The sequence below is a fragment of the Dermacentor albipictus genome, chromosome 9 (genome assembly GCF_038994185.2).
Source record: "Dermacentor albipictus isolate Rhodes 1998 colony chromosome 9, USDA_Dalb.pri_finalv2, whole genome shotgun sequence".
Classification (NCBI taxonomy): domain Eukaryota; kingdom Metazoa; phylum Arthropoda; class Arachnida; order Ixodida; family Ixodidae; genus Dermacentor; species Dermacentor albipictus.
This window is the reverse complement of record NC_091829.1, coordinates 18,860,212-18,886,537: the sequence shown is the minus strand read 5'-3', so window position 1 is coordinate 18,886,537 and position 26,326 is coordinate 18,860,212. Positions and strand designations below refer to the sequence as shown.

The following is a 26,326-nucleotide window of genomic DNA, read 5'->3' as shown; positions in this document are numbered from 1 at the left end:
CTTTAGTATACACACACACGCCGTGCATTACACCGAGCCGAAGGTACCGTCCGCGTTTATTAGCGTTGCCGTCTGTGCGCCGGTCGTTGCAGTAAATCACTGGTCCTGGATAATTTCTTTCTATGCGCATCTGTTTGCCGAGGCAGTTTTCACGGACGACGAGCTGGGGAACGTTAGCGCGCCTCACAGGCTCGCTTTCCTGTCGCGGGTTTCAAAAGAGAGACCCCGTAATGGACCGAAGAGGAATGATATCGCTCGCGAGCCAATCTGGGAGATGCGTTCCCGCGCGTCGCGGTTCACGTGTTTGCGAACGAGAATCCGCACGCAAGTATATGCAGGCGGCGTCGCTGAGTGCGCTGGGATATGCAGGTGCGTATCGAGCGCCGCTGTGATTCACAGTAACGTCGTACCTGTAAAGCTTGTCACACATATGCTCGTCCATCAGAGGACATCGAAAGAAAGAAAAATGTATTGTGTCCAATGTCTGAGGTTGGACCGCGTCCGTTCTGGAATTGCCACAGCGAATTGCACGAGTTCGACCGCGCATGTGTAAGCTGCGCCGCCTCGGCGCCAGTGCGCATGCGTAGGGCGGGAAAACGCGTAGCTGTAGCCTTCGAAACCGTTTGCTCGCAACTTTACGTGTAACGAAACCGTGCCGCGCTACTATCGAAGCAAGCGTGCTGACCCTGAAGGGACCGAGGGATTCGTCGAGCCGTTTTGTGGCTTTTAATTCGCGGCCCCCAACATCTGATACTCTTAGGATTGTGATGTTGGAATAAAGTGATTTGACGCGCCCTGTTTTGTCGGTTTCTCTAGTCATTTTCGCAAAGTTCGGTACACATAGCCTGATGCGCAAATGTGCTGACATTGAACTCATGTACTACGGTCAACCCGTGCGATACGTGGTGATCGTTTCCAAGTTTTACGGAATTTCTAATAAATGGGCCGTGGCAGATTGCACAATTCTTGTCTTTCAGCTCGAATAGTCGAAGAGGTGGACATTACCAGCATGAGAAATCTAAACACGCGTTCGTCTAAAACACAGAAATTTGATAATTAACTTCCTATGTATTGTGTAATTAACTTCGTATAGGCATTGCAATTTACGAACTGGAGCCGGTGAGCTTATCAAGACGTCTCCACTTGCGATAAATTTCGAGGATGACACCAGTTTCGAGGTGTTATTTCCCAAAACGGGGAACAAGATACCTAGGCGTTCCACTCAATTTCGCGCGTCAATGCATAAAAGATATATAAGAAAGAGAAGGTAAGCGGATGAGAGAGTATAAGTGGAATAACAGCGCATTTTTACGGGGCTCTTCGACACCTGGTGCCGCACCCCTGATCTCGACTCACAGGAGGCTCAGGGGGAATAGTTGCCGGCTACGCACACCTGGCTAACCCTGTCTGCTGCACCACCACCACCACCACCACCACCACCACCACCGCCACCGCCACTACCAACGCCAGTTTGATGGCACATATCTCCAAACTGGTGCCATTCTGTAAATTTATTCCAACGATACGCCTTGCAGACTCGCCGGCTACATTTCACAAATTGCGCCATGTGCCGCAAAGTAATTATTTAAGAAATGAATTAGCGATTTCTTGTTAATTAGTTGAATATGTTTGGATTTCTCCTGCAAATATACCCCGCATTCTCTGAATAATCCAGCTCAAAGACTAGAGTTATGTCATCTGCAAGCGGCCATCTTGAAAAACGCCCGCAAAACTTAAGAATGCATCACCCCGCATATACACCATGTGCGGAGGACGTAAGACATTACAGCCGCATGGAGGAAGAGCACACAGAGGTAACGTGTCGTACCGCGGCGCATCGCACCAGATGGCGCGCTACGTGGGAAGCGAGCGTACAAGCGTTAAAACGTTCGTGGGCCTAATTTCATTTCCACCCGGGCTGTGCGTAGGCGCGCGGAGCGGTGCCCATTGCGTCGCGTCTACGACTCGCAAGAGAGGTTCGCCTTATAACGCACGCGGGTCCCGTGACACGGCTTGCCGCTGACTTTGCGCTAAAGGACACCCATCTCCCCCTTCCCTATTTTTCTTTTATCGCCATTAATGACAGCAGCCGGGTGGGGATGGCTATGCCATATACCGGAACATCGAGGAAGTGAAACGTGTCTTGCTTTCTTGGTCTTTGGCTTCGTCTCGTTCTTCGTCTTCTTCACCTTAGAGTCTCCATCTTATCCCACCCTCGATGTAGCCGCGCCCGCGGCGCGGGGTTACGGCGTTACGACCAGGCAACTGTAGCCTATAAGGTCGCGACTCCCCAGTGGGCCGTGGAAAGCGATCGTCCCCTTGCGTGACTTGGGCTTTGCTTCTCTCGCGTAGCGTGGGTGCGATGCAGGGAAGCCCAACACGTGGCCGGCGAGCGGGGGTTTTGATGCCCGCTCGCAAGGCTAGCGAGAGGGAGCCATTAACGGTCGAGGAAAGGCCCGTGCCGAAAGTGCCAGCACCGGCTAGTGGCACCACGACTAACCCTCCTGTGAGCCCCTCGTCCCAGCCTCCCCTCCCGCTATTCCTTAGGACTCGCGGAAACTGCCGATTTGAGCCTCCCCGAACGTCGCTTCTCCGCGATTCCGAAACCACCCCCTGCCACGCGTCTATATGGCAACTTGGCGCGCGAAAGCTGTTGGTGTGTAGGAGCGTTGCAGCGGTGGTTGCAGAGAGTTAAAAAAATATTGCTGCCACGAGGCTTGAAGGCCCGCCATTTCACGGGGCGTCGTGATTGCGACGATCGGTCGTCGTGTTGCCGGACCCGGCCATCGACATGGGGCGCCAAATTTAGCGCGCCCGCGTACGTGGGAGAATTTGTCCAGGTTAAGTTTCCGCAAACGCAGTAAAAGTCTCGATGCGAGGTCGATGGATATACTTGTGGATATGAAAAAGTAGCAGCAGTAGAAGGAAAGGAGGAGGGACGTACGGGAGAGACATGGAGCGCGAACGCGTGTTTATTGTTCCGTTTTACTAAGCAAAATATGTCCAGAATTCGTCGACGATTACGACACTGCCTATTGCGAAATATGGGCGCAGCTCTATCGTGAAAAAAGTATGCGTGTCAGTATTTTGTGTTATGATTATGTAGGTACACGGTTTATATTAGGAAGAAAACGCTGGGAGAGTAGCGAGGCTGGCGCGGACGATCTGTCTCGTGCGGCACATTGCAAACGGAGCGAAGTGTGGCGCAACTGCCTCGCTAACCGGGAGATCGCGTGAGGCAGCGCGTGGGTGAAGCATGGGCCCGATTCACAGCAGCCGCCACCGACAGACCTCCGCTCATGCAGCGTGTTGTTTCCATATGCGGTATCGGTCAACGCGCTCGCCCCATCCTTTATCGATGGTGTCATCGGGGAACAGACGACGGCGCGCTACTCTGGCGCCATCACGTAGCGGTCGTCGGCGCAGAGCCCGTCTTGCGAGCCGCTACGCTTTTCTTCTCACGCTTTCGCCATGCCCTGCTCCTCCGCTTTCCACGTCTTGGTTCCGCTGCACCCTCCTCCTCCGCTTTTCTCCTCGCACTCTCTTCGCTGTCGCCATCTTTCATCCCCCGCTGCTCTGGTGCTCTTTCTCTCCCCCTACTTTCATTCCCTACCCCCTGTGCAGCGCGGTTGAGGTGTCCTCTTCTGAGAGATAGTTACTGCGCTGCACTTTACCCCAACCTTTCCTTCCCATCATCAAGAATCTCCTTCTCTCTCTCTCTCCCCCGCTGCTCTCCGCGTTCCCTCTTTCATCCTTCGCTGTGCTCGTGCGATCGGTTACGCCGAGGGACGCCGACGCTCAACGCAGGAAGGGGCGCCTAAGACGTGCGCTCTATTGGCGGCGAGGAGTTACGGAGTCGCCCTCTATCGGAAGCGCCTCGCTGGCGTAGTATGAGGGATCACGTGGCGCGCTCCTCATAGGTTTTGCTGTCAGCGCTCACTGAACACACCACGCGCGAGCTTTCCCGGACATTTCTGTAAGTACTTTCGAAACGAGAGAAGTTTCTTATTGTCTAAATAATAATCTTGGGCAAACTGAAAGCACACAATCGTTTACAGTCGCTATCTCTTTACCGAATACGTACAGTGAACGCCACTGCGCGCGGTCGCCGCGATGGAGTCTCCCGTACCGGCTTCTTGCGTGAAAGGTAGGTAAACGCTGAAGGCAAACTATGTGAAATATGTTCTTACAGTGTTTGTATAACTAAATGGAGCGTAATAGAATGAAGCCTCAATGCAGCGATCGCGCAGATTCGCAGCGACCGACTGCGCGTCTGCATGCTTGTCCACGCACTGTTTCGCTTTCTCCGCGCGCGCGTTTTCGCACCGTGCCATGAACTTTAGGCCGCAGAATATGAGCATTTGACAGTATACAAGCAACCATTGTTGCGTGGGCGCTATCAGAGCTGTTCAAAAATCATTTCATTGTAGAGACTTCGACGCCTACGGGGGGGACTGTGATGTGCCGTCGCGACGATTCAATCTTTTTTTTCTTCAAAATTCTTTGACCTTTCGATACTATTTCTCGAGTTGCGTCGCACTGTATGTTTATCGGCGTTCTCGGCGTGCAATTTCCCGCTGCTCCTTTTTTGTAATCCAGTGCATTAATTCATAACACAAACATGACCATATGCCATGCTTTCTTTAAATGTGCTGCTTACCGCTGCCTTTCCACTCCACTGAACTTGCCAGTATCTATAGCATCGACAAGTTCATAGACCAAACCGTTGTGACATTAGTCGGGCAGCGGACTCGGGCGTGCGTCTCAGTGCGCGTTTTCAGAACATCGCAGACCGGGCGCCGTAGCAGAAATCTTCCTCGCGTCTGTGCTTCCTGCATACCCGAGTTGTAGCCGATGACTGTTTGCCGGTTTTATGTTTCGCGAGCCAAGCTTCACACAGCTTCTTGTCCTGCGGCTACGTGTGAATAAGGCTGACACCGGCCTCCGTTACGTGCGTCCGGCCCTGCGGCACCGAGCAGTAGCCTACCATGTCGCGCGCCTTCAAAGGCAGCCACTACCTATTGTAGTGCTTTCAAGCGTTGTAAAGGAGACACTCGAAGCGGGAAAATTTCGCCACTAAATGAAAACCGCAGCGTACGAGGGAATTTAAACTCGTTTTCAGCTCGCTTCGGCGCGCCCGAAGCAGCCGACGCGGCCGCTATGTCCACGTGATCCCTCCTAGCACGTCACGCCGACGGTGGCGCCAGCTTTTCCAGTGGTGGAGCTCGAGGCCAATAGTAATGAAGGAAGTAAACCTGCTGTATATGACGACGTACTCGCACCGCAAGCAAACCAACCCGGTGTTTAACTTTCAACTTGTTTTGCTAGACCACGTTACGCGTATATCTTCTTTTTCAGATTTGAAATGGAGGTCCAATCACTATAGTGTTTCAAGATGTAAGCCACTTGTTTGAAAGATCATTATTTTCATTGGTAGGTACTATTCATTTGCTATCGATGAGTTACCTTAGCGCGCACAATATTACACACAGTGCCTAAAAAGGTTAATGTAACGACATTTTGTCGTGGACTTCGCAGAAACCCACAAAGGCATTTATCGCTGTCTGAACCTCGCAGCAAGCTTTCTTATCGCTTACCTTTGTGTACACATAGTGCTGTCGATTTAGATCGATTCGTTTGTACCGACTTCGGACTTGTCAGAGCTTCCTCCGATATATCGCACACGCAAGAAAACACAAGCGAATACCGAGCTTGTTCTTTTGACATTTCATTAAGGTGGAGGACAATTCTAATGAACTTCCCGCATTAGATTCATTATCGAAGATTAACCCGTCTGAGAAAGTGTCTGTTTTATTTTCCTTTTTCTTTTTTGCCATTGCTTCCTGTGACGATGCGCTACACGCAGACCATGGGCCGCCCACCTTCTCCCCTTAAACCTTTTTTTTTTTCGGTCTCTTTCACTCATGTCAGCGTTGTTGGGCGCGGCCGTCTTTTTCATTACGCAAATGGGCCGCGATCTTTGGCGAAACGTCCCCGACCCGCTCAATCTATTCTCAGGCAAACACTGCTATGGAGACGCAGAAAGACGAAAGAAACGAAATGAAAACAAACAAGTGAACTGGGAAACAAGAAACACAGGAGGGACCGAAGTTGGAGGGGACGCGATTTTTGTTACGTCATTTCCCGCCAGCCCACGACCGCGCGCCAAGTTGAAAGCATTCCTGGACGCATCAGAGAGATAGGAGTCGCTAAAGCGACCGGCAGGAGATTGCTAGCGGCTTTGTGCTTTCTGTGTGTGTGTGTATGAGATGGACGTCGGCACTGGATATGTAAAAGCGAATAGAAGCGAAGCCTGGGAGGAAGGGCGCACACGCAGTAGCGGATGTTGGAAGGCACGGGGAGCTGCGCAAAAGTGCAAAGCCAAAGTTCTCTCCGACACCAACAGGCGGCATGGCGGCGCGGGAATTACGTCCCTAATCCGTTTCCGACGTTCACAGTCACGGAAGGGGATCTCTGCTGTCACGAAATATGCCGCGCAGCCGCAGCTGTATTCTTGTTCTTCTACTTCTTAGTTCGGCGCCTTGCACTTTTGTTTCTGGCTTGTCCCACTATACGCGTTCCTCTTCTTTCTATTATTTTTCTTGATGCATTCCTTTATTATTTTTGTGTGCAAGGGATCGGTCGATTCGCTTTGATTCTGCAGTGTCTGTCTGCACGTCTGCAATCCTTGTCTGTGCGTGCGTCTCTCTCGTCTGTCTGTACGTCTGCAACCTTTACGCCTATGCTTTCGTTTTTCTACGTCTGTTTGCACGTTTGCAATCCTTACTTCTGTCTCTACGTCTATTTGCACAACCCTAATCCTTACTTCTGTCTGTACGTCTGCAGCTCTTACATCTATGTGTGCGTCTCTTCGTTTTTCGGTACTACTGCAGTCTGTTAGTCTGTATGCGTTTGCAGTCTCTTTCTGTCTGTTCGTACGTCTGCAATCACTGCGTCTGTTTCTCTGTCTCTCTGTGCTTCTGCAGTCTGTACGTCTGTCTATAGCGTGTCTGCAATCTCTGTACGTCTGTCTGTGTACCGCGTTTTCTCATCGACGCCCCACTTCCTTCGCTCGCCCTCTCCTGTAATCTGCTCCTGCGCTCCCTCCAAACATTGACAGTGTCCGCGCATTTCCCCCCATTTGTCGATATTGCCATCCATTCCGAGTGCTGTTTCCAAGCACAAGAAGAGGGATGCTCTCCCGCCAGCATTCGCCGTCGAAAGTGGGAGCGCCACGGGTCTGAACAGAAGGTCATCCAAGGAAGCAACGGGACGACGAAGAGTTAACGCTGCAAAAGAGAAAAAACCGACCGCGTTAGGACGAGCATGGTCAGGTCTGTACGATCCATAACCGAAAACGTGCTCCGAGAGGTGTGCTGAGTTTGTTCGTTGCGCAAAAGCAAGTAAGGGCCAGTTTTGGATATCCTTCGCAGCGTCAATTTTGTCTGTGTTCTTGTTCATCGTACGTGAAAACTCGGCCAATTAGAGCCTATTCTTATAGGTAAGCACCGTTCTTTACCGATAAGGCCTATTGGAAGAGGCGTTATACACTCAATAACCTCAAATAATCTCCAACATTCTCGATATACGTGACACCTCCTGCCGCAGTTCTGTGTCGTTGGCTTCTGCGAATGTTACTCCTGGTGATGTCAACTTTAAAACAACACATTGCTTTAGGCCTTATATTAGCACTGTCTAGGTGAAATCACCATTTTATTGGGCGTATTACCATTACCCAGGGATTTCCTCCCAAGTTCGTGAACACAAGGTCACGTACACGAGGTCCCATCACAGCGTCTTCCACAGAAGGTCCCTGACACGAGTTCTTCCACACAAGTTCTTCCACACAAGCTCTTCCACACAAGTTCTTCCAGACAAGTTCTTCCACACAAGTTCTTCCACACAAGTTCTTCCACACAAGTTCTTCCACACAAGTTCTTCCCCACACAAGTTCTTCCCCACAATATCCTGCACACAAGGTCAACTGCACCGCCCTCTGTATCGAGGGAGGAATGCATCGCGTCTCTGGTCCTAATTTCCCGATACGAACGCGAGCTTCTCCTGCGTTGCACGCATCTATTGAGACAACCTACACAAATGGAAGCGAAGGGAGTCCCCGAAGGGAGGATAAAACAATGGCAGGAAGGAAATGAGAACCGAGGCGACTCGATCGACGAGATTCGGGAAGCTGCCGCAAACCCCATTCCGTGCCATCGCGCCTTTTCACTTCTCCCTATCGTGGGTTTCAGCGAGGCGTGCGTTTTCCTTTTCTTTTCTTTTCTTTTCTTCTTTCTTTCTTTTCTTGCATGTGTGGCGCGTAAATCAGTAAAAGCAATGGTGTCGCCTGGAGTTCGTTCGATAGAAACTTCCTGCATTGGGCGGCGCTGTGAAGCTGTCTGACTGCGTCATTAGGCAGTTTTAGAATACCGTTCGCAAGCAAACGTAAACTCCTTACGCACGTAAACAAACAGCGCTGTCCTCTCTGTGCATGCTTCGTACGCCGTTGGGTTTCCGTGGCTTCTGCAGGAGGGGGGGGGGGGGGGGGGGCTTTGTAAACGTGTGTTATTTGGCCACATCAACGTAATCAAATGTTTACGTGCACTAAGAAATGACGTTTTCAAAGATGGCGGCACGCTCCATATCATCGATCGTCAAGAAATTGGGATTTAAGCTGTCGCTCCTTCTCAATTCCCTGAATTTCGAGTCATGAGCGACAAGCCAGCTGAATTTATGATGCCGTTGGGCGATTCTAACGTCCGTGTATATACTCTTGGCGAGACGCATCGGGATGGAAACAGCAAGACGTGTGCTAATGCATCGTCCTGGGGTGTGCGGATTTGTCAAAAAGCACCAGGTGGTGCTTTAACGAATAACATTCCCGTTTACTTTTCAGTACGCTATACTAAATGTCCTCAAAGGACGCGTACCGTAACTGTCCTGCAAATTTCTTGCGTTTAGCGAGACTGAGGCACCAAACAGTATACTGTAAAACGACTTTTCTTCAGAGCGTACACTGTAAAAAAAATTTCTTCAGTTTACGGTCAAAGCTGTAGGTAAAACGTTGCCGGACACTTTTCCGTCAAATGAAAAACGGTGTTTCCGTAAAACGGACAGGCCGTAAAAATTATTTCCGTTAAATGGAAAACGGTGTTTCCGTAAAACGGACAGGCCGTAAAATTATTTCCGTTAAATGGAAAACGGTGTTTCCGTAAAACGGACAGGCCGTAAAATTATTTCCGTTAAATGGAAAACGGTGAGCTCCGTAGTTGTGATAACAGAATCGACCGTATTTTGCAAATAAGAAAAACGGTGAGTTCCGTAAAACGGAAATGCTGTAAATTGAGCCCCGTACTTGTGATTATAGTACATGACCGTACTTTGGTAATGAAGAAACGGGGACTTGAATGCTCGTGTTCTTGAGCCAAATTGTTTCGTTCATTGGAATAAGTTATTTTGGGCAATGAACCACCCAAGTCGTACATTAGAACGTGGATAACTTGCAACATCATTTAAGATATAGCTGGAAATGGGGCAGAAATCATAGCACACAGGAAATACACCAGACAGAACGTGCTGTGTTTGCATGTTTCCTCCTAGTGTAATTGTTTTCTACACCGCTTATTCTTCGTGTCAGTGTTGTCATGTTGCACTTGGGTTCTACACCCAACATGTACACAGCATACATACAGATTTGTGTTCGAGAAACAACAAGCCACTTGAATCTGAAAAAACCTGTGTTTATTCTGCTTTACTGAAAAAAGCAGTGTATGAGACCGGGCTAGTTGGTATTCCATGCTGAAGTGACCATCACAAGAGTGAACGCAGGACACTAAAAACGTGACAAGAACAGGTGCGAACTTCCAATTGGTGTTTATTACGAAAAGGCATGTATATATACTCTTGTGCACTTGATCATAATCAGTTACAAGAGCGCACTAAGGCCGCCCCAAGGCCTAAGGCGGCCTTCCACATACAGACCCCAGGTATGCAAATTCTTTAATGTCAACGCTAGGGATAGTTTGCTAACGCAGTTGCCTTATGCGATATCTGCCCCCTCAATGATGGGCCTAGTGCTTTCTTATGCGTTGCTTGCTATTATTTGGTTTTTCAGAGTGCATGACATTTGCATTGGGAGTTGTGGATTCCAAGGAAACCCTATCTTCCTTTTTGAACTTTCTTATTGCGTTCCTGTAGTCTCATATTTAGGCACCTTCCCGTTTGTCCCACGTAACGCTGCCCACAGAAAAGAGGTGTGCTATTCACTACTCCCCCTGAGCATTTCGACAAAACCTTTTCTGTGAGCAATGTTGCATGAAATTGATTGTCTGCTGACAGGGCTGGTTTTGGCACATAACTGAGATAACTTGATGGGTGCGGGAAAAACAACCGAAACTCCCGCCCTTTGGCCTATTTTCTTTAGTTTATGCAAGATAGCGTAATGTATGGGATGACTGCTAGATTCCTGTGAACAGTATCACATAGGTGTAACTAAAGAAAATAGGCCAAAGGACTGCAGTCTTGGTCATTTCTTCCGCGCCCCGCAAGCTATCCAAGTAATGCGCCAAAACCAGCCCTGTCAGCAGACAATCAAAATCATGCAACATTGTGCACAGAAAGGGTTTCATCAAATGCTCAAGAGGAATAGTGTATAGCATACCTCCTTCCTGCAGGCAGCGTTACGTGGGACAAATGGGAAGTTCCCTAAACTTTAGACTACAGGAACATAATCGGAAAGTACAAAACGGGAAAGGAGGTTTCCTTGGAGTCCATTGCTGCCAATGCAAATGTCATCGACTGTTTGAAAAAACAGAAATAATAGCAAGCAGCGTGAAAGAAAACGCTAGACTCATCATTGAGGCAGCGGCTATTGCAGAATGCAACAGCGTTAACAAGCCATCCCTATAGCACTGACTGTTAAAGAATCTGAATATCTGGGGTTTGTATGCGGGAAGCCGCCTTAGGCCTTGGTGCGCTTGTTTATTTGTGATGACCATGTTGACTTGCATGATTGTAACAGATTATGATCAAGTGTGCAAGAGTACATATACATACCTTTTTGTAATGAACACCGGTTGGAAGTTTACGCCTGTCCTTGTCGCCTTTTTAGTGTCCCGTGTCCAGTTTTGCGCAAGTCCTTTCCGCATAGACACTAGAAATTGGCTGACTAGAGGAAGGATTGGTTGAGACTTGGAATGACTGGCTGCTTGCAGAGTCCTTCGGCTTTGACTGAAAAGTAAGAAACACCAATCAATTAAGGCTGTTCAATTATTTACCATCATCATCACTACTGTTACTCAGATAAACAATGATTTCGTATTCACAACTGTCACTACAAGTGCTCTTGTCAAAAGAAATGGTTCAGACTCAGCCATGTTGGTATATATTCATTCGTAGCCTTATAGCATAAAAAGCTTCAGATAGAAAGGACCCAAGTCAATTGATGGTTTGCTTGGAACAGTCAAATATGTCACGTGCACATTATGACATTCGGAGATTACATCTCCCATATTTAGGTAGAGCTGCCATGGCCACATACTGCAGACCATAGTTTTCAACTTTCACTGCTCCATTAAACAACCTTGCAGATTTCACTGTTTCCCAAAACAATTAAGCACTCTTGAAACAAGCGCAAACCATGCATGTTGTTTACTTCCGACGCAGAACAAGCAAGCCAAAGATATTGTCCAGCTGACAGGCTGGTAGAATAGCGACAATACAAAAAAACCATGCTTGCACCACAACTGTGTCACAACAGCTGTCAGCCCCTTTTGGATATGGTCTGTTGTGTCACGGAAGAAGTATCAATGCGTAATATTCTTTTTACTCAAGCAGTGAAAATTGAAAGTTACGGTCCCGAATGCATCAACATACCCTTCCCATCTTCATAAAAAGTTACAATATTGCACTGTGTTCACCAAAAAATTTGCCCTTTTTGTAAAGAAGCCTGCAATTATGCCTGGACCCCATACATGGCTCTGGCAGGCAGCACTGTTTATTCTGTCCGTTTCTTGACTTGCAATCCCATAACGAAACAAATAATGCAACATATTTTTCTAGATTGCATTGCTTCATGCAAATGCGCTTAATTCGGGAAATTTCTGAAATGAATCAAGCCTCTCCTAAAAAATTTTAAAGTAGAGTAATTCATTAACATGCCTAAACATGAGCGCTTCCCATAGATTTTGAGAGCCAATGAGGACAGAGCTATTTGCTCAAATTTCTGCGACTCATGGGAACAGGATGGCCAAATTCCGTGCTGTTAGTAAATGCAAAGAAAAAAAACTTTGGTCAATTTGTGCAATGTTTCGTTCCGAAATTTTTCTTCTTTATACCGTAGTGGGGATACTCTGTGGTAATTAGTTGAAATTATTGCTATTGGCCTGCAGTCTGGTACAAAATATTTTTAAACCCGCAGCGACAACACTATTTCCTTCGGATCTATCCAAAGTGCAGATTCGGTAAAATCCAGGAAAAATGCTCCTAACTAAACAGTTCATTCTATATTGTTTTTTGCAGAGACACCTTTTTTTTCTTGGAAAACTAAGGTTAATTTCATTGTCGCCAGGCTCGGGCAGCAAAATAAACTTTTAAATCAAAATTAAAAGTGATCGCCAGGCATGTCCAGTTGAATTTATCTGAACATGCCCTACTGTCTGCAGTACACATGTTGCCACTTTAAAGGCCTGCAAGAAGGCACCAGTTATATTTTCTAGGGCAAGAAGGCAATGAAGTATGTTACTTAAGGCAGTTAGTCACAGGAGTCCTGGATCAGTAGAAGAAAATTTAAAGACTATAAATTGTTTAGAAGACTTAAGTCACACATTACTGAGTCACCGTCTATAGCTTACCATTAGTCTTAAAAGTACCATCATTGCATTGTGATAAAACTAACCTAAGAGACTGAAACCTGGCATGATAAAAATGGAGCTTGAGAATGAAGGTTTGCTCAACAAGCAACGGAACGACAAAAAATGATATGCATGATAAATTAAAAAAAGCCGCTGTTGAGGACGGTAGAGAACTAGGCACCATGAAGAAATTTGTAAATATGCAAGCATAGGATGGAGTCAGTTGGCGCAAGCCATATATATTTACAGATTACTAGGAAATGCCTTCATCCCGCAGTGGACATAATGTATGTGAGAGCGTATGTATGTCTGCGCCCCTTCGATTACGCAGTCCCAGACTGTCCGCAAACCACCTGCGGCTTCTGGTCTGGCTAGCATTGACAGAAGGGCGCATCACAGTCATGTGATCCCGCTGCCTGGGACTGTCCGAGGTTTTGTTTGAAAGCACCGCGATTGGAGGTCGCTCTCCTGGCTGCTGTTGTCCGCTATTAGCTACTTAAATTATGGGGTTTTACGTGCCAAATCCACTTTCTGATTACGAGGCAAGCCGTAGTGGAGGACTCTGGAAATTTCGACCACCTGGGGTTCGTTAACGTGCACCTAGATCTAAGTACATGGGTGTTTTCATAATTTGCCCCCATTGATATGCAGCCACCGTGGACGGGATTCAATCCCGTTACCTCATGCTTTTAGCTACTTGTAGATTGCGCCCTACCCAGCAAATTCAGTAGCGTGGTCATCAAAATAATGCAGTCTCAGAGGCCATGTCGCCGGCACAACCATAAAGCTTGCATAATGGAATCGCAGCCTGAGCACATTGAACATGTTAACAAAGCTCAGTTTACATCGTGCTCTCGCTCTTCGGGCCTTTTAACCGCTGTATTTAAGCCAGCTCATTTATTTCCTGTAAAATTTAAGCGTCACTGCCACACAAAAATAAGCAAAAACACGGTTGTGCCAGATCACTGTTCACCCACAAAGCACAGGCCGATATCCTCAAAGCTCATGAAACCGTCTACTAAAGGCCTGACGTGTGTCTAGGACAAAGCACGTCTACACTGTCTACTAATCCTGCACAACCAAAAGCAAAATTTCGAATTTGGGTAACAGAAGGGATCAGCACACGTGACAACAGCAATCGGTGAAGCTCTGATTATACAGGTTGTCCCACGTAACTTGAGCCAAACAATAAAAATATGCAAGTGTGACGTAGCTCGACAGAACCAAGGTAATGTTGTTTGCCGTCACTTGGAGATACTCGGATATTTTTTCATTCCACCAAAATAAATATTTCAACTTCGTTAATTAATCAACTTTTCAAATATTATAACTAGATTAGAAGTGTCCATGAGAAAATTGTAGAGCAACATGAAAAGCTCCCCATACAGCTTTGTGTTGTTCGAGACATGCTGCGTAGAAGTGTTTTTTCGAGAAAGAAGCTCGCGAATACACGCAAGGTGCTGCGAATGGACAGTCACGCAACAATTTAGTGTGTATTTGCAGGCTTCTTTCACGCTAGGAAAAACACTTTTATGTAGCATGTATTAATCATAATATTTGAGAATTTGATTAATTACCGAATACTAATTATTTAATCTGGCAAAATGAAAAAAAAAATGAGTATCTCGAAGCGAGGGCAAACAACATTACTTTGGTTCTGTCCAGTTATGTGGCATTTGCATATTTTTAATGTTTGGCTCAAGTTACGTGAAACACCCTGTATGCCATGCCAGCTACCAGCATTAAATATCTACATGCAATATGATACGTTTCCTCGTTCACCAGTTTCACTCATCTGAAAAGCAAAATCTACCTGTTTACTATGCATATAGCAATGAGCATGACAGATTTCACGAAACACATCAAGAAAAGCAAGCATTTGCGCGTGATCACTGTGCTTTGTCTTAAAAAACACAAGGACTAAGGTTGCAGCAATTAGACCCCTCATGAAAACCTCGCATTATGGCACACGAAGCATCGATTTAACGGAAGCAATAGCTGAGTGCATGATATTTGCTGTCTGGAACGCACAAAGTACACATAAACACACAGCCTCTTTTAAAACATGGCGTCAAGCCCGCGTGCATCTTTTTAAGACAGCCGCCGTCTGCTAGCTACTTGCATATGTCAGAACAAATATCTGCTGACAGCTCTGAGAGTCCGCAGAGTCTGACTTCTGGTAAAACGAATGCGATACTGGGTGCTCTCGGACTGGTGGATGGGGCGTCCGAAGCTGATTGAGAAAATCGAATGCGGGACAGCACTGCTAAGCAGTCCAGGACTGTCAAGGACTGATAATCGAAGAGGCCCACTAATGCTTTGTGTTCCTATCCTATGTAATCTCTTCATACTGATCAGCTCAAGCTGCATGGCAAAGAAGTCTCTTGTTAGTGCTCTGAAGACAAGCCTCTTGCCCAAACATTGGCTATAGAGACGACCATCGTTCGACAACTGTTGATCTGTTCATAGAAGTGAGAATTCCGCGACAAACTTTTCAATGAAGTAAGCAATATGATGATGAACTTGTTTCACAAAACTTCATAAGTACACCTGACATTTGACTCACTTTTGCATGTAAGTAAATATTATGAAATTGTCGCTGTGAACAGTTGTCCCCGACTGCTGTACACTTGTGATAAAAAATTAACCATATTTGAAAGTTTGTATAATTAGCCAGGAGAGCCGCACTTGCTGGATGGCTCATCATCTAATTTGGAAAAAAATTCAGCAGTGAGCAGCAATTGTATCACTAATGACCTTGAACATCTTTTATAATTATTAATTTGTAAACACCTGTTGTCGAACAGCCCACTTACTGAAGTTTTGAACACATTGTACACAATTATAGCACGTACTACACAAAATAAGATCTGTAATAGACCTTACCAAATACAATATTAGTGTGGCGGCAGGTCAACTGGCTCCTCAGCAATGCTTGCGTCCTTCCTGGGAGAACAAAAGACGACATTAGGCTTACACTGACAGCACCAAACCACATAATTTAAGTTGCAAACAAGTGCCCCAGAACATAGGAAGTTCTAATTAGATATGGTCAACCTGCTTAACCATGTCACAGACATTGAATGACAGAATGTACATTTATGAAGCCTCAACTCTATGAAATACATGCTAATACAAACATGCTAGTACACAGAATCAAATTGGATGCATGAAAATTCTCAGTAAACTTTTATTTCCTAGCAACCACAAGTTGCTCTTTGTGAAGTGCAACAAGTGAGTGTCTAACCTACACTAAGAAGGTGGAAAATTCGGGATCCTTTCTGGTGTATAACTAACCATATCTCTACCGGCACCCAGCAATACAAAGGTGAATTGTTAGCATTATATTGATTAAAGAAATAGTTCAGTGCTACCAAGCAAGTACAATAAATAAATTATTTCGAATTCATCTTCATGTCAGGCTAATCAAGTTAATTTTCTTTGGTTCACATGAAAGAATGGTTCGAAAAAAATATTGGAATCTGTCAACAATGTTGAAGCAATTTTATGACGGCCTGCAGATAGCAGTTGTTGAAATAAGACCTGGGGCAGGGGGAGAAAAGACAAAGAAGTGTGATAAAACAAAATGGGGCCTGTGCTGTGCAGCTACTAAATGCAGTTTTATTAAAGTATGATGTGCAAAACAGCATATGTAAGAGATGCGAGACCCTCAGCTGGTATTTTGCAATGTTGTTACGGGAAATTGTTTCAAGGAGCATGACTCCTTAACCCTTCTAGGGTCAATGACGTAAATATACCGCACCGCGCAGTACAAAAATGGTAGATGCCGTATATTTACGGCGCTGTCTGTAGGTTTAAAAAGCACGACAATTTCCTAACCTTTTCTTTTCTGTCATGTGCTGCCACTATGTGGAAATACAGGGAATTTCTCTTGCACGCCTCACTCTCTCAGTTTTCGTTGCATGGTTTGTTTTAGCGCTAGTTTGCTCCTGCGCGTCTATGTACTACCGCTTGAGCATTGGCGTGCGTACGGGTGGCGGTTTGGGTTTTGTTTTCGCGGGCGGTTTTGGCTTCTTGCGCTTGCAAAACTGATGGCTATCTCGTTACTAATCGCTCAAAAGGCTACTGCTTGTTTCTCGCTCATTTAGTGCTCGCAGGGGTGCGCATAGGAAGGATGCTGCTGTGCATGAGCTTCTGTTGCTCCTTTTCTTTTTTTTTGAGATTCGCGAAAACTAATTGCATCTGGCTGGCGATAAGATGAAGATTAGCGGAAGTTTGTACACGTTTTGCTTTTTTGATGGGCACACAACCGCACAGTTTTCTTGAGTGCGTGCACCTACACAGTTCGATTATGCTATGGATGTACTATCATAAGCAATATGAAAGGGAACACAGGAACGTGTGGCAAACAGACTCGGAGCGATGCGCGGATGGCGCTGTGAAAAACGAAGGGGGAAAGGAGAGCGCTCTTCCACTAACTGTTGGCACTCTCACCACACTGGTATTTCTACAAAGGAGCAGCTTACGTCATGGATCGTCCAACAGCCGATAAGACGGTGAGATCGTCGCGAGTGACTTATACCGATTCACTTTCTTTTCTTTCATTCTCTTTATTTCTTCGTGCAACCGCTTGATAGTACTCTGAGAAAAAGTTTGCCCTGTATTTCAAACCGATTCTTTATTTGAATAGACGCACTCAGTTGTAAGTGGCACCTCGAACAGCGGCGACGCTCGAACCAATGACGACAGAGGAATAGAATACAGAAAAATTTTTTAAAAAGAACATTGACAAACTGCCTCTCGCCCGACTTTGTTGCACGAAGTTCGTTCAGAAAAATTCACATCGCACACTGCAGTGGCCCACGCAGAGCAGTCAACTCTGAATTTGTAACCTCAAAATGCCTCGAGTGCCTTTTAAAGAACGGGAAAACATAATAGAAATGTCTAAAAGAGGTTATACACAGCGCAATATTGCTCTCGTGACAAGCCGCCCATTGAAAACGGTCAACCGGATTATCCAGGCTTACCGAGACGAAGGACGCATAAACGATGCGCCGCACCGCACACGATTTCGATCGACAACGAACGACCAAGACCTTTGCATCGTGGCTGCCGTCAGCGACAAACCATTTCAAAGTGCAAAGGACGCTCGAGGCGCTCTTGGCTTGAACAACTTGAGCGACAGCATGGTACGATGAAGGCTTAGAGAAGCAGGACTGCGAAGTCACATCGCCGCACAGGAACCTCTGCTCACCGCAACCAACAAAGCGGCTCGCCTGAGGTTCGCTACTGAACACCGCAGGTGGAGCGAGAGTGGGTAGAAGTATGTAGTTTTCTCTGATGAGTCCACGTTCTCGAGCCGCTGGGACCAACGAAAGAGAGTGTGGTGGACCGCAAACACGCGCTTTAGTCCGCAGAATATCCAGGAGGTGGCCGCCAGTGGATGCGTGTCTGTGAACATCTGGGGGGCGATTTCCCACGCAGGCCTAGGCCCACTGGCGAGAATTGATGGGAGGTTCACCAGTGCTGCGTATTGCACTCTGCTCGAGCACCAGATGATCCCTTATGTGTTGAACAGGCCGCACCCAGATGGGTGTTATTTTTTCCAGCAGGACTTGTCTCCCATTCACACATCGAAGGACGTGGCGCGCCTTTTGGAAGAGCGAGGGGTAATGCAACTTCAGAGGTGTGCGAAGGGTGCCGACATGAACATTATAGAGCACGTTTGGGGCCGTATGAAAGTGAACCTTTCGAAGAGCTCACTACAATTGGCGAACTCCGACCAACTATGGGAAGCAATAGAACATGAGTGGAAGCGCCTTCAGCATGATACCGCATTCATCGAGGCTCTCTACGCGTCTTTGCCTCAAAGAATGGAGGCCATCGTGCAAGTCGATGGTGGCATGACGCATTATTAGGCCACCAATGAACAAAACAAAGGACGAGGATAAGCTGCGATAACGCTATTGCCTTATTTCGTTTGCTTCAATATCTTTTTAATATTCGGCAAGTGCCAGTAAACTAACTTGGAACGCACCCTTAAAGACCATATTTTCCCGGTTTAGAAGACTTACCATAAATCAATATCGAAGTCTGGAACAGTGCTATCTTTTGTAACGATTCGACGCAAAAGGTTACCAGTGACGCATGCGAAATTCCGCACTTTGCAGACACATGGCGGGAGTGCGAACAGCTGTTAGAACAGCGTTCCCCTTTCCACTTTGTTTCCGATGGTGGGCGCTGCGTATCACCCATACAGCTGGGTCTGAGGGTGTTTTCTACGCGTTCCTGTGTTCCTTTTCATATTGCTCATAACAGTACATATTTGTACATAACAGTACAAAGAGCAGGAACATTTGAGTCTTGCAAGGTATTCTCGTGTGCACATTTTCAAAGCTTTGAACTATAACAATGTATCAAATTTTTTACTCTTATAGGTTTATTTCCTTTTTTATTATTGTTATTCATGAATACAGAGTACATAAGTACCAACACAAAATAATTTTTTTCTCGCTTTACGGACACCCTAGAAAAATTACGGTCAATTTTTTTCGAAATAAGTCTCTAATTGGAATCTGCAATAAAAAAAAACGAACCTGGGCGGTCGAATATGGTGAAAAAGATCGACCCTCAAAGGGTTAATTATATTCATGTAATCTTCAGAAACGGATGGCATAAAGGACATACTTGTTGACAGTTTCATAGCGAGTCATGAACACGATGCACGCGGGAGTTAAATAAGCATCTTTAAAAAATGCTCTAGAAACTTGCAAAACGCAAGTTGAAAGCAAGTTTCTATAACCTCTCACAACACCGAGCTTCACCTACAAGTGTTGTAACATTTCCTTGCAACTTGCAGCACTGTTTTTACAGACATAGTTTGAATCACTGTGTCACAAGCTCTGGAAACAAAAGTGCATAAGTGCTAAACAAGCACATATGATGCCCTACTCCTACTGCACAAACACATTTATCTACACCAACACATGTAGATGGATTATGTCATCCATTTGGTAGCTTCTGATCATGTTCCAAAGCATGAATCTCATAACTGCAAATTCTATAAGAATGTGACACCAACTGATTACTTGGGGACAACACGAAAAGACGGGAGAAGGCCAACAACACGAGCGCAGGCTAAGACTTTTGGTTAATTGCACACACACACACACACACACACACACACACACGAAAGCGCGCGCGTGCGCGCGCACACGCACGTACGCACACGCACACAAATAAATATTAGGCCTATTTGTCCTGCCTAGTTGCAGCTGCAGGACAGCGGGATGTTGTAAACCACCACACACTTGAACTGCTGCATGTGCCTCTTGCTACACTTTGCGTCAAGGCCTGGTCTGATTCACCTTTTTGAACCCAGATTGCTTGACGTGACAAATAAATGTTCTAGCTCTCCCAACAGTCTTTTTGAGACTATGGCTGACCTTCTGAATGTGATCTAACAGTGGTCACACCACTGTAGGCCAATGTTAGACCTGGGTATAGAAGTTCTCCTCGACTTGTTGAGGATGCTATTTCGTGCTTCTGTGACAGTGCTTCACAGCCGAACAGTGCGCTGATGCGAAAGGCAGAATTCCCTCCTTAAAAGATGGAGCATAGATGCAGCGCACATGACACTCACCAAAGAAAACAATGAGGTCAAGAAATGGAAGATCACTGTCTAGTGGTAGTTTTCCAGTAGAACACGTTGTGGGGCTACTTGGTGCAGAGCTTTCAGAAGATGAAGCGCCAACAGAGACAACACAGTAAGAAAGAACAAAGACAGGACAAGGCGCTACTTGTAACTGTTTATTGAAGTCAAAAGCTGATGAATATGTAGCCATGGGGAGAAGGGGAAGAAAAAAACAGAAGCATTGCTTGTGTGAAGGCACACGTGCGAAAACACAGAAGATGAAGGGAATCATAAGATTAGCCAAAATCTAAAACTTATCTGAAAACATGCATTCACTTGTGTAAATATTCAGACACAGGCATGCTGACACAGGTATCCCCTCTATTCTTAACCTGGTTGGCCTCCAACAGTTCATGTGCCACAGTGTATTTGCTTTTAAGCACGATCGTTGTATCATGAAGCCTTGCTTCACATACTTGCTTATTCTCATCCTTGCAGGCCTTGCAATGAAGTGGCAAGTTTGAGCCATAACTATTTTTCAGCGAAAGCTTGTGCTCCCACAGGTGTTCACTAATACATCAGCCAGTTTGCCCGATATACTCTTTCCCACACTTCCACGGTATACGACCGCTTCTTCACAGTTCACAAAAGGATTTGTATGTTTAATAGAACACTCTACTTTTAGAGTCATGAGATCCAATCAGGCGGCACAAAGTAGCAAGCTTTCGGGGCGCAGCAAAAACCACAGGAATTTTATATATTGCGGCGACGTGTTTAAGATTACGCGCCACTTCGTGAGAATACGGTATCGCCACTGGATACGGCAGAAATTCTTTGTGGGCACGAGGTCGGTATACCGACCCTGCAATTAATTGTTGCAGTATAAGTCTATGCACTCCAAGACTGTTAAACGTGCGATTGCCACTATGTGCCTTGAATTTACCCTTAAAGAATTGTGCTGTCATAAGGCACACAAAACCTTTGACGAACAGATTTTGAAGTTGAAGAAAGCTGGCTTTCCTTGTTTGGTATTGAGTAAAGTTTTGGAGGCGTTGTTGAAGAAGGTGCATAAAGAAAGAAACTGAAGCAGTGAAGAAGGTCAAACATTGGAAAAGAAAGCTAAACCAGTGGTGATATCGTATTCTCACAAAGCAGCGCATAATATTACACATGTCATCGTGAAATACAAAATTCCTGTGGTTTCTTCCGAGTCCCAAAAACTTGCTACTTTGTGCCGTCTGATTGGATATGATGACTAAGAAAGTAGAGTGTTCTAATAAACACACAAAACCTTTTGTGAAGTACGGAGAAGGGGTCGTATACTGCATACCGCTGAAGTGTGGGAAGGAGTAAACCGGACAAACTGGCCGATGTATTAATGAACGCCTGCAGGAGCACAAGCTTTCACTCAAAAATGGTTATGGCTCAAACTTGCTGCTTCATTGCAAGGCATCTGGGAATGAGAATAAGCAAGCACGTGAAGCAAGGCTTCCTGATACAACAATCATGTTTAAAAGCAAAGACACTGTGGCATGTGAACTTTTGGAGGCCAACCAGACTAAGAAAAGAGGGGACGCCTGTGTCGACACCCTGTCTCCGACTATTTACAGAAATGAACGCATGTTTTTAGATAAGTTTTAGATTTTGGTTAATCTTATGATTCCCTTCATATGCCTCTTCCATATTTTTGCACATGTGCATTCACGTAATCAGTGCTTCTTTTTTTTTTTCTTCCCCCTCTCCCAATGGCTATATATTCAGTGCTTTTGACCTCAATAAACAGTTGCAAGTAGCACCTTGTCCTGTCTTTGTTCTTTCTGACTGTGCTGTCTCTGTTGGCACTTCATCCATTGAAATGTAGTTTTCTTCCTTCCATGAGCTCATCTAGCACTGTAGAGAAGACAGAAAACAAATCACTCAACCCATTTAGTAGGCTTACTTCACGTCATATAGGGTAGAAAGTTTCCAATGAAGCAGAATACTTTTACTACGCTGGTTCTTACAGCAGCTAGTGTTTTACGACTAGCTGACAGTGTTCTCGGCAGTGAAAAGTCGCAATTAAAGTGGTTGAGCAACTTTTTAATGTTTCCTACAAAGTACCACGCATGTTCAAGTAAGCAAAACTACTACTGAAAGGCAAGCTCCACTATCTGGGCCTGAAGATTTTCTGTGGTGAGCATAGAGCTGGAGCTATTCCCTGCACTCAAAGGTGTTTCTACCTTTTCTATTGGTGCACCTGAACACTGAAGCATGTTGTTGCTGCAGGAACACCGGAGAGCACATTTAACACTTCGTACCACCCCGACGTGGAGGGGAGCCTCCATAACCAAATACGTTTGCTTTCAACAGTGCGTTCGCACAGCCTTTTAGCATGCATTGCCAAGAAGCATTTAATGGAGTTGAATGTAGCTGACGTCTCAGGTCAGACAACTTCGAGAAAGCCAAGGCCGGTGACTGTTATGCAATTTGTACACAAAGGCAACCATCAATTCAAGCAAATTACTCAGAGAGTTGAAACTACCTTTTTATTTTCAGTGCCAAGCAATCTGGGCACGTTCAAAATGCTAACCGGACCAGGGCAACACGTGAAGTTTACATCAAAAAGTATGTGCTGGAGTTCATAGGTACTACGGTTGGTGCTATTTACAATATGCCACTGTCCTGCAGCCGCAATCATGTGGGACAAACCGGCCGACAACTCAAGGATTATCTTACAAAACATGCACAGACCCTTGACACAACATGGGGGAGCAACATAGCTATTGATGCCGCTTTGTGCAGTTGTACACCAAATTTTTAGCAGTGAAGTATCTTCATGACACATTTTCATAGCAGACATAACTTTCAGAATAGCTCCCACTATGCTAGCGTGTCATCACTTAACCTGCTTGGCAAATTGAAGTATTCAGATCAACCTGCCGGAGCATTCTGAATTGGGCTGCTTGTTGGTGCATGTTTAGAAGGGAACCGAACAGGGCTACAGACAGGACAAAGGGAATACGTTGCTGTGTACAACGCTGTCACTTCGTACTGGCAGTAGCACTGTTCGTTCCCTTTTAAATATTCATATCTTTTGGTCGCCTGACCACGCAACGTAGCTGCGAGCTCAGGCTATAATTTTACATTGTTACGTTGCCTTCCAATGTTGCACTTAATTACATCATCGCATACTCGCCTGTTATAGTTAGCTCAACACTAGCTTACAGTGAGCTTATTCGTGGCTAATCTTAGTTACCATGGAGCCATGACAGTGCTAACGATCAGTGTGCAGTGTTGTTGCATACTCATTAAGCCAACACTAGACAAACAGTTATTTTATTGGTGCGTGTTTTATCTGTTGCCTCAAGTCTTGAACTCTGGCACTATAAGTGTTTTTTTAAACACCACTTATATGTGCAACCAAGTCAGGTATGAAACAATATCCCTTTCAAGTTGACGTGCTCATACTGAACCAATTTGTTGCCACAGGAAAACAAATCATCAATTATCCTTTGAATGCACTTGCAAAAATTACTCTACTTGCATAGGCCTCATCATTCCACCAACATTTGCAATCACTGTCTAATAAGACTGCATATGCAAGACAGATATACAATAGAATGGCACAGCTTACCAGAACAAAGAGCACCACTACACAGACTGCTGTGGCACACTTTCTCAGGCCCGCTGGCTGAGAAATTGTGCACAAACCGGCACACAGACATCCTTGACAGGTGCAATAGCTGCAATTGAAGCAAATAATATCAGGTATTTTCAGACCGGTCGTCCACAGTAAAGCAAAAACATTTTCATATACAAATACTCTTGTACATAAGCTTGTCACCGAATTACCGATTGCTGTGGTATCGCTTGGTGTCTTCAATTGTATCGTTCAACTCATTTAAAGAAAAGACTTCATGAAGCACCTTCTATTCGGCAAAACAGCAGACATTTTGCTCTACATAACTCACAACATGTATTTTAGAATAATTATTGTATTGATGCCTGTATGCTGAAAATTAGTCTACGCAATTAGAGACAGTCAGTATTAGAACCAGCCTTTAACATCAGTGTTGACACATCTTTTGATTTTTTTATACCAGTTTGGAACATTTGTAACTTTGGATGTCCATTACACACTTTTGGGCACCGCTATTCTGTGTCAAGGTTACGTTAAAAATTACTTATCACATGCACTTGCTTTACAATTACGGCCGCAGATGGGCAAAATTTACGTGGCAATCCACTCCCAGATTACGTTAAATGCTGACGCATTGCGTCAGAACGTTGATAGTCAGCCTGGTAGCTGTATGAAGTAAAAACAAAACAAAAACAAAAACTCGCGAAACATCTGATGCCGATTACCAGCTAGCAAAATAATCAATTTCTTCTCCAGCGACCCTTAATGGGTATCACGCGGACACTTTCAAGTGCGATCGCGCACGATTGCTCGGGCTCGATCCTGTCTTTGTGTTCCAAGGCACCGTGTTACACCAGTGTTACCTAACACTGCAGACCGCACGAGGTTACGGCAGCAAGCACGCTACACCGTCCATTCACTGTGATGTAGGGACATCGCATGCAACATGCTCCATGAGGTCTTCATACACAAGCAGACTTTCAATTCCAGAAGCAGTCTTTCAATTACGGGTATGAACACAGCGATTATGCACGCCAAGCACACTGCGCCTAAGCTTAAGGAAAAATAGAATTTCGCTGTGATGCAATGCGTCGCCGAATACGGCTAACATAGTGTTACAACGCGCCGTGAGAGATTGCTAAGGAGAACAGTAACTTCACTTTATTTTGGAATGCCAAGAACACATCACAACACATTGCAAAGCTGGAATGCCAACGTCAGTAAACCAGCTGCCACATACAGCCGATAACGAACTGCTACAGACGACATCGTCGCTGATGTTGCCTACGCGTCTCAATGTACTTTATATGAAATCAGCACAACAAACGCTACGCCATTTATCACAGACTCGCAATGCTTTATCAATCCTTACGGCCAAGCGGGAATGTCGTTACAGGGCATTGACAGGGCATGCTCACACAACACAGTTGAGCCCGTCAGCGGCCATCGCGGTGCATTTCGCACGCGCGACGTGCACCAACAACAAAAAGGACACTTAAATCACTTACTTGCGTAGCAGTCCATCGTCGATTCCTTCTTATTCTCTCAGTGAAATCCCAAATGCAACAGGTCTACCACCACCACACACCGCCATTTCCAGCCACTGTCCACTCTGTACTGTTGCGGCGGAGAAATGCAACCCGTCGTGTAGAAGCGATGAAGGGTGGTAAGCAGCGCCACCACTGAAACCTCTTCCGTTGTGTGGGCGTACTTACGATTCGCCTATGAATAATGTTCAAGCAGCGTTACCTATGGTGATGTTATGTAACAGCTGGTAAATGTGGGCCGTGTCTTTTCTTTATATTCGTTGCGTGGTGATTTTTCGCTCTTAACATGCTCAGTTGCCCTCCACATGAAATTACGGACGGTTTTCCGTATTTCAAAAACAGAGCTCACGTCCGTTTTTTTACGTAGAATTCCGCCGTTTTTCATGAAACTGAACGGTCTACGTAATTTTTACGGCATGTTTGACCGTAAAATTACGGAAATTTTTTACAGTGTATACCGTCCAGCCACGATTGGGGAAAGCTTACCCTGTGATTGAGATTCTCCGTTTGCGGGTGGCAATGCGACTGAAGATCTGAGCTATCCGAAAAATAATCTTCTGGGGCAATAGACGAGAAAACAATGGTTCGCAATTGGCATTGGCTGTCAGTACCTTGAAGCTATGTGCGTCACGCTGCTTAGCACGAGGTCGTCGGATCGATCCCCAATTTCGGCGGCCGCATCCCTCCCGAAGCAATCCTGACTATGGCACACTAATCC

At 45.7% G+C, this 26,326-nt stretch overlaps 1 protein-coding gene and 1 long non-coding RNA gene across 6 annotated transcripts in view; one reads left to right on the top strand and one right to left on the bottom strand.

The window, feature by feature from the left end:
- Positions 1 to 26,326, top strand: part of LOC139049761 (latrophilin Cirl-like) — a 1,359,947-nt gene that overhangs the window by 877,054 nt on the left and 456,567 nt on the right. The window lies entirely within an intron of this gene.
- Positions 11,059 to 25,707, bottom strand: LOC135906137 (uncharacterized). The gene is made up of 4 exons (XR_011508508.1): positions 25,570 to 25,707; positions 24,056 to 24,164; positions 15,735 to 15,794; positions 11,059 to 11,226 (listed from the first exon to the last, which is right to left on the bottom strand). It is a non-coding gene; the product is annotated as an uncharacterized lncRNA (long non-coding RNA).